The 9036-nt window shown below is 38.7% G+C and overlaps 1 long non-coding RNA gene across 1 annotated transcript in view; it reads left to right on the top strand.

Annotated features, from left to right (window-relative positions):
• The window catches only part of LOC123237491, a 52125-nt gene extending 48694 nt beyond the window's left edge, over positions 1 to 3431 (top strand). Inside the window, exon 3 of the long non-coding RNA XR_006505470.1 lies at positions 3370 to 3431. This is a non-coding gene — a long non-coding RNA (uncharacterized LOC123237491). The remainder of the gene's footprint in view (positions 1 to 3369) is intronic.
• The last annotated feature ends 5605 nt before the right edge of the window (positions 3432 to 9036 follow it).

Genomic DNA, 9036 nt, shown 5'->3' with positions numbered 1-9036 from the left:
GGAAGGAAGGAAGGAAGGAAGGAAGGAAGGAAGGAAGGAAGGAAAGAAGGAAAGAAGGTCGGTAGGTCGGTTGGTCCTTTCCCTGAGTAGTAAGTGCCAATCCATGTCAGTCACTGAATTTTACAAACCCATTCAAGACACCTGCTCCACTGGGCCCGCCTCTGACTCACCTCTGTGTGCACCATCACGTTCTATTGGGGAGAGTATAGGTGAAGCAGGTATTGCTTTCTTTTGGCAGACCTTTGCTCATTGTAGGCAGAGTATCCAAACACTGAAAACTTCCTCAAGGGTAGCGTCTATCTCTCCCATTTCTATTTTATCTCCTCCCACTCTTCCCAAGCTGCCTAACAGAGCAGGTTCTCAATAAATGCCCAGTGCCTGAAATTATTAGTGGCATTAAATTTAACTCATCTTATTTTCTGCCTCCTTATCCCTATCCTCTTAGGAAGAGCCCATCTTGTGCAGCTTAAAGTAGGAATTTTTTTTTTAACCTTTAGCTTCCATTTTAGAATCAATATTAAATATGGGTCCCAAGGCAGAAGAGTGGTAAGGGCTAGGCAAATGGAGTCAAGTGCTTTACTCAGAGTCACACAGCTAGAAGTATCTGAGGTCAACTTTGAACCCAGGATCTCTCTTCCATCTCTAGGCCTAGCTTTCTATCCACTGAGCCACTTAGTTGTCCCAAAAGTAGGAATTTTTAACCTGGGGTCCATGAACTTGCTTTTTAGAATATTTTGATAATTATATATTTCTATATAGTTTCCTTTTTATGCACTAAAAAATATTATTCTAGGGGCAGCTGGGTAGCTCAGTGGATTGAGAGCCAGGCCTAGAGACGGGAGGTCCTAGGTTCAAATCTGGCCTCAGACACTTCCCAGCTATGTGACCTTGGGCAAGTCACTTTACCCACAATGCGTACCCTTACCACTCTTCCACCTAGGAATCAATACACAGAAGTTAAGGGTTAAAAAAAAATATTATTCTAGGGGGGGAGCTAGGTGGCTCAATGTGTTGATAGCCAGGCCAAGAGATAGAAGGTGCTGGGTTCAAATCTGAATCCAGATACTTCCTAGGTGGGTGACCCTGAGCAAGTCACTTAACCCTAGCCTAGCCCTTACCACTCTTCTGCCTTGGAACCAATAAACAGTATTGATTCTAAGATGGAAGGTAGGGGTTTAAAAAATATTATTCTGAGAAAGAGCCCATAGATTTCACTAGATTGTCATAAAGAGTCCTTGTCCAAAAAAGGTCCAACACACAAAAGTTAAGGCCTGATGGATGAGAGCAGGTAGGTGGGACATTAGGAGAATCTTTGGACTTAGAATCAGGAGGGATCTGGGCTCAGGACCTAGCCATGACACTTTCTAGCTGTGTAGCCACAGATAGATTACTTTTTCCTGCTTAGTTTCTAATGAGGATAATAATATCTTTGCTACCTTCCTCCCTGGGGGTTTTGTGGAAAGTGTTTTACAGACCTTCTACATGTTATCAAAGTGTGAAATAATAATAATAGTTTTAGTTATTATTGGACCAGACTGCTGATTTCATTGGTAAGGGCAATTTCTTTTTTCTTTTCTTTCTTTTTTTTTTTAAGGGCAATTTCTAAGTGAGGAAATTCTCTCCACCAAAACCATCTGGCATTTGTTCTGCAACTTAGTCTTAGAAAGTTGCCTAGGATATGGAAGGGTTGAGTAGATAATATTTACATAAGTTTACATAAGTTGATGGATAATATTTATAAAAGATACAGTGCTAAGCACTTTACTTTTATCTCATTTGAGCCTTACAACAACTCTGGGATTTTTATTATTCCCATTTTTAACAGATAAGGAAACTGAGATAGGCTAAGTGACTTGCCCAGGGTCACACAACCAGTATATAGGTCAGAGATAAGAAGCGAGCCCAAGTCTTTCTAACTTCAAGACTGACTCTCTAGCCACTTACCTCATACATACTTCCTCTCCAGCTCATTTTTATTTCCATGTGAGTAGCCATGCATCCTGGAGTCACATAGTCCCATGAGCTCTGAGAAGCCTTGTGGCTCCACGGACCCTCTCACATCCATATCCACATCCTGTTTGGGTCTCAGAGGCAGTTTCCTGCCTCTTGTCTTGCCTTCTTCAAGGAGAGGCACTTTATCTTTAACTTCCCAATGCTTTTGTCCTGGTTTGGCTCCATACAAGATGTACCCATCTGAGCATCTCCTCTGGGCATCGCAAGGGGCTGGGCTACGCTGTGGCTAGTACTGATGTGGAAAACACAGAGCCCTGCCTTCCAGCACCTTCCACATTCTAGTTAGGGAGATGAGACTAAATCAAAACAGAGAAATGACAGTAGAGGAAAAGTATATGAGGGTAGAATCTAGACTCAGGAAGAACTGAGTTCAAATTTAGCCTTTGGCATTTACTAGCTATGTGACTCTGGGTAAATCACTTAACCTCTTTGCTTCAATTTCAGTAAAATGGGGGTTGTAATAGTATCTAACTGCCCAATTTGTTGTGAAGATGAAATGAGATAATAATTGTCAAGTGCTTACCACCACGTCCGACACCCAGAAAGCACTTTATAAATGTTAGCTCTTATTATTAGCTGTTACAATCAAGTACCCAGATGAATGGCATGCTCCCTATGAGCTGGAGGAGCTCAAAGAAAAGAGAGAGAGCATAGGACAAGCCTTAATAATTGTGGATGACTTCCTGGAGGAGATGAGGCAGCCCTTGAAGAACAGGCTGTATCTTGAATTGAAATATGAAGATAGGGAATATTTTCCCCATCATGGAAGAAAGTTGGGGACAGTAGGTTGCCATCGTAAGCAAGGAGGATAGCATGAACAAAAGTGGTCTCTGCCAACTGTAGCTTCCTCCTGGGAAGAGGAGATGGATGATCACTTAGTGCAGTAACATATTATAATGGGAACCAGCATTTCGCTTGGTCTCAAGTTCAGAGTTGAAATCCAAATTCCCCCTTTCACTAGCTGTGTGACCTTGGACAAGTCACTTTTCCTTTTCTGAGCCTCAGATTTCTCTTCTGTAAAGAAGGACTGATGATACTTCCAATGCCTGCCCTACTAGACTATTATAGGGAAAACTCTTTGTAAACATTAAATAACCAAATAAAATGAAAAAACTTTTTTATTATTTTACCATTTTGGGGAGAAAGAAAGGAATAGGTTTTTGCCCCTGAACTAATCTTATTGGTAATAATGAGAAGATCCACCTAAACTCCTTTAAAAAAAAGAAAAACCAAAGTAAAGGGAAGAACTGAGTTAGGCATCCATACCCTGCCTTTAAAAATAAAATTACTGAAGTAATGTCATCTGTGATCCTACAAAATCCTAATTCCTTTTCTCCCTGATTTTGTTTATTTTAGTCTCTGTCTGCTGCTGCCTCTTTATTCTGTTCCTTTTTCTCTCGGAGCTCACTGGATTCATAGCCACTGAAGTGTAAGTAAAGTTTCCTTGAATTGGAGTCATGTTTGGGGTGGGTGGGAAGAGGATCATTGACAATCAAGGTGAGTAGCATATACCATGGGCCTGTGTTGAATGGTTGCTTTGTTTTTCATTTTTTCAAATACATGAAGAAACATTGCAATCTTTCCTCTTTCCTCTCTGGGCTTCTGGTATTTTGGTATGATTGTTTTAAGTCTGATCTAACCTTCGGTTGTATTTAATAAAATACACCACATAGATGCTTTGGTGTTTCTGGACCTCTTTAGAAAATGTAGAAAGTTTTCAGATTGCTTGGCATCTCAGGAAGGGGGAAGGAAGGAGAGAGCAAGAGTGAGGGTCAGAAGAAATAAGAGAATTTGGAACTCAAAATGTTTTTTAAAATGTTTAAAAACTGTTACATGTGATAGGGAAAAATAAAATGTAAAGAAAATAAAGAAAATTTATAAAGTTTGCCCATTTGCGTAATTTCATCACATTTTACATGAGGACTTTTTCCTGGAAATCTTTATATATTTGCTCCTATGCTAAAGAAAAGTTCCCTGTTGGAAGGAGAGGTTCCAGGCACATAGAATTCTGCTTTCACATCAAAGTTTTTTCCCCTTGAACTGTCTTTCCTGTTTGAATGTTCTCATTTTTGGTTACTAGTAAGTCTCTGCTTCCTGGCAGGGTTTGACGCAGGGTGAATCCATCCCCAATTCCTAGAATTATTCATCGCCCTCATAATCTTATAGTAAACTCATTGGGATGTGCCTGACTCTGAATTCCTTTGGAATTATCTAATCATGGTCACACAAAACTCCTCTTCTAAGAGAGAATTGGAAACAGGAGTTGCCAGATTGGGAACTAAGACTCCCAAACTAGAACTTGGTCAGAGTCTCATTGCCCACATCATTTAGGGGTCTATGACAAAGCAGCTAATCATAAGGTACAACCTTTGCCATAATTTCTGGATTGTTTGTGTTCTGTTTTCCTCAAATAATGGAATTTTCATGTTTTCTTCATTTTTTTGTTGCTTGTGATTTGTATCAGGTTTCTTTTTAAAAAAATTTCCAGTGGCTTGTGTACACACAACACACATGCACCCGCACACACATAACCCATTTAATTAGAACTGCCTGACACATCTCAAGATATAATTCACAAGACAGATCTGAGAAAATATCTCACTCCTTATTTTAGAAACAGAAACACAAAAGTTGTGACTTGCCCAAGGCCACATAATAAATGGCAAAGACAGGATTGGAATCCAAGTCATCTAAGTTTCTAATGGCCCTTTCCACACTATCCTATGATCCTTAGCCTCAAATCACATTTTGGTATTCCAGTTCATATGTTCCCAGAAAAAGAGAGTTTATATTAGGTTTTTATTAACACTTCTAGACACTGGCCTGTGAGAATTAGGACAAAGGAAAGGAACAGTGAATGAGCTGAAGCTTAACTCACATAAATTCTGAGCATAATGGCCCCTTATTCTACAGGATGAGAGCTGTCTTCCCTGTCTTTGATCTGTTCCTGTTCCCAGACCTGCTAACTCACAGTAAGAGAGAAGAGTCTGTGTTAGGTTGATAAGGAAACCAACATTCTAGTCCAGTTCTACCAATTAACTGGCTGTGCAATTATGGGCAGAGTATTCTCTCGTTGAGTCTCAGTTTTTGAACTTTGACATTCTGATTTTATGCCTCTCCTACATGAAATGATGGATATAAAATCACTCTGTGACACTTGGTAGCCTATAAAGTGGTTGTCAGATATAAAATGTTACTGCTATTCTCTCCCATAGTACAACTTTGCCTGGTCCTTTCTGAAAGGGGAATTGGTGTAGATTCCTACATTTAAAGCTGAAAGGGATCTTAAGGTCATTAAAGTCTCTTTCATTTGGCAGATGAGGAAAACTGAGGCTTTAGAGGTTAAGTGACTTGTTTAGGATCACACAGCTGGCATTTATTTATTTATATCCTTTTAAAATTTAGAATATTTTTCCATGGTTCCATGATTCATGATTCCCTCCCTCCCCCTACTCTTTCCTCTCACATCCCAGAGCTAATAAGCAGTTCCACTGGGTTATACATGTATCATTGTTCAAAACCTATTTCATGTTATTCATATTTGCAGTAGAGTGATCTATTAACATCAAAACCCTAATCATATCCATATCGAACTACAACATAGCTAGTATTTAAAGCAGAGTTTGAACCCAGATCTTCCAGACTTCAAGTCCAGGGCACTATCCACTACACCAGAGGTGTCAAATGCCCAAGTAAGGCCAGAACCAGATTAAAATGTAATTGGGAAATACTTAACAAGATAAATAAAACACAGTTCAACATAGATAATGGTAATTTGTGGTTTTCTGAGTCAACATGTGGGCCAGCAGGGATCCCTTTCTCTTTGAGTGTGACTGTCAATTCAGCATAAAATTGTCTCACAAAGGAGGCTTCCCTGACTGGGAACCTAAGCTGGGCCATATCCTAAGAAAACAGTGGAACTGATGACCTTTTCCATATTGTCAGTTCCACTCCTTCTTTTCTGATATCCTCTAATACCTGCATCTTTTATCTATATGTGCCTGGACCATCTGCCAAGGGCAAGGGTCAGCAGAGCCATTTATTTGCGATTGGGATGCAGAGAACAGTGCAAAGGCTAAAGTTTGAAGTGGTTGGGCTTGTGAGCTACAATGATGAATTCAGAACCATTGTTTTAGCCATTTCTCTTTCATGTGAAAAACTTCAGGCCATGGAGGTGTTTATACCTATTCATTTATTCATCAGATGTTAATTAAACATCTTTGAACAGGATACAGTGCCAGGTGCTAAGGGAAATACCAAGCTTTGCTAAGATGTTCTGCCCTAGAGCTCCTAGTCTAGTATAGGAATGAGGCAAATACAGAAATAACCCACAGCATCCTATACACAATAAGTACATTAGAGAGCTGTCATTCCAAGGATTACAATGAAAGTAAAGGGTTATTATTTACAGGGGATCAGGAAAAGTCAGATGGAAGCAGTGATATTTGAGTTGAGCTTTAAACGAAGGAGAGAAATTCCATAGTGAAGCAGGAGAATATTCCAAGGATCTGTGAGAATAAAAGCAGACATATGGGGAGACTATGAGTCCTATATCTGGAAGCCATAAGGGACCCTTATTCTCTTAGTACCACTGTGTGCTGTCATTTAAAATCACATTATTTTCTCTCTTCTCTCTTTGTGTTGCTTGTTTTGAGATGTCCTAAAAGCTCATCCCCTTCCCTATCTTTTCCCTTTCTTTCACAGGGTCTGAAATCTCCATTGTTCAAACAACTCTTTTAAGTTAAAAGAATGCTGTCATTTTTTATTCTGAGTTTGTTTGCATTAAAATATAAGGAGGTTATCTTGGAAAGACAGCATTAATTTTTTTAGTTTTATCAATTTTCAAAATAGTATTTTATTTTTTCTCCTATTACGTGTGCCTTCCTCTCTCCCTGCCCTCCCCACCCCAAGACTCTAAGCAATTTGATATAGATTTTACATGTATAATCATGCAAAACATTTTTCTATGGTCATCATTTTGTGGAAGAGATCTCAATTTTTTTTTTAAAAAGAGAAGAAAATTAAATATATTAAGTTTCAGACTACATTCAGACTCAACTAGTTCTTCCTCTGAAGGCAGATGGCATTTTTCATCATGAGTTCCTGGGATTGTCTTGGACCACTGTGTTGCTGAAAATAACTAGGTCATTCACAGTTGTTCCTCGACAAATATTGCTGTCACTATGTACAATGTTCTGGTTCTGCTCACTTCACTTTGCATCAGTTCATGTAAGTCTTTCCAGTTTTTTCTGAAATCATCCTGCTTATAATTTTCTTATAGCACAATAGTTTTCCATCACTATTATATACCACAACTTGTTCAGCCATTCACCAGTTGAGGGACAACCTCTTTAATTTCCAATTCTTTGCTACCACAGAAAGAGCTGCAATAAATATTTTTGTACAAATAGGTTCATTCTTTCCTCTTTTTAAAAAAAAAATCTCTTTGAGATTCAGACCAAGTAATAGTATTGATGGATCAAAGTATATGCAGTGTTAGAGTCCTTTGAATATAGTTCCAAATTGCTCTCCAGAATGGTTGAATTACTTTGCCACTCTACCAACAGTGTATTTTTCAGTGTCCCAATTTTCCCACATGCCCTCCAACATTTATAATTTTACTTTTCGGTCACATTAGCCAGTCTAATAGATGTGAGGTAGTACCCCAGAATTGTTTTAGTTTGCAACAATACACTAATCCTTAAGAATCCATTAATAACAAGAACAGACGGCAGAATTTCAGAGCTGGAAAGGAGTTGAATGGGTCTTTAGTTTAACAGGTACCTCCACCATATGCCTCACTAGTGGTCAGCCCTCTAACCCTGACCTCCTATAAGAGGGGCAGTTTTTGTTCTTGGATATTTTTTTCCCCTGCATAAAGCCTAAATTTTGCCTCTTGGCAACTTCTACCTGCTGCCCTTAATTTGTCATCTGAGGTCAGAGAGAAAAAGTCTAATCTCTTTTCCACATGGCAAACCTTCTGATATCTGAAGACACTTCTCGTGTTCCCTTTAAATCTTCTCTTCCCCAGGATCAACAACCCACTTCCTTCAGCTGATTCTCATTTGGCATAAACTTTAAGCCTTTCCCCATAATAGTTTCGCTCCCTCCAACTTTATCAACGTACATCCTAAAGCAACTATTCAGATTTGAACTCAATACTCCTAATGTGGGCTTTTGAAGGCATTGGACAGCAGAACCCTCATTTCACTACCATTCCTCGAAGCTCTATTTTCTTTTCTTGTCTTGTCTCTTTTTAAATCCTTATCTTTTATCTTAGAACTGATACTAAGTTCCAGTTCCAAGGCAGAAGAGTAGTAAGGGCTAGGAAATTGGGGTTAAATGACTTGCCCAGGGTCACTCAGTTAGAAAGTGTCTGAGGGCAGATTTGAACCCAGGTCCTTCAACTCCAGACCTGACTCTCTATCAACTGAGCCAAATAGCTGCCCCTGAAACTCTATTTTTTTTTAATGCTGACCAATCCCAGCTGGTTCCCAGGAAGTACCTTGCGGGAATGGCTTATAAAAGTAATATTTTGATGAAGGATTCAAATTATCAGATGGTTTTTAGCTCGTATTCTTAAAGGACTTCACAATTAGATAGATAGATAGATAGATAGATAGATAGATAGATAGATAGATAGNACTTCACAATTAGATAGATAGATAGATAGATAGATAGATAGATAGATAGATAGATAGATAGATAGATATGTAGATATGTAGATATGTAAGTATATCTATATATGTAGTGGTGGGGAAGATAAGAGAAAAAGGCAGGGTGGAGTGATAATAATAGCTTATTTTTTAAAATGTTAAATAATGATTTTTTTAGAAGAAAAAATTTTTAATCACTAAAAATTGCAACAAATATAAAACACTCTTCCCAAAAGTTAAAGAAAACAATTTAAAATAAGTCATTTGGGGGACAGCTAGATGGCTCAGTGGATAGAGAGCTAGATCTAGAGACAGGATGTCCTGAGTTCAAATCTAGCCATAGATACTTCCTGACTGGGTAAGTCGC

The sequence above is a fragment of the Gracilinanus agilis genome, chromosome 2 (genome assembly GCF_016433145.1).
Source record: "Gracilinanus agilis isolate LMUSP501 chromosome 2, AgileGrace, whole genome shotgun sequence".
Classification (NCBI taxonomy): domain Eukaryota; kingdom Metazoa; phylum Chordata; class Mammalia; order Didelphimorphia; family Didelphidae; genus Gracilinanus; species Gracilinanus agilis.
The sequence above is the reverse complement of the archived record's forward strand: the minus strand, read 5'-3'. Positions and strand labels throughout refer to the sequence as shown.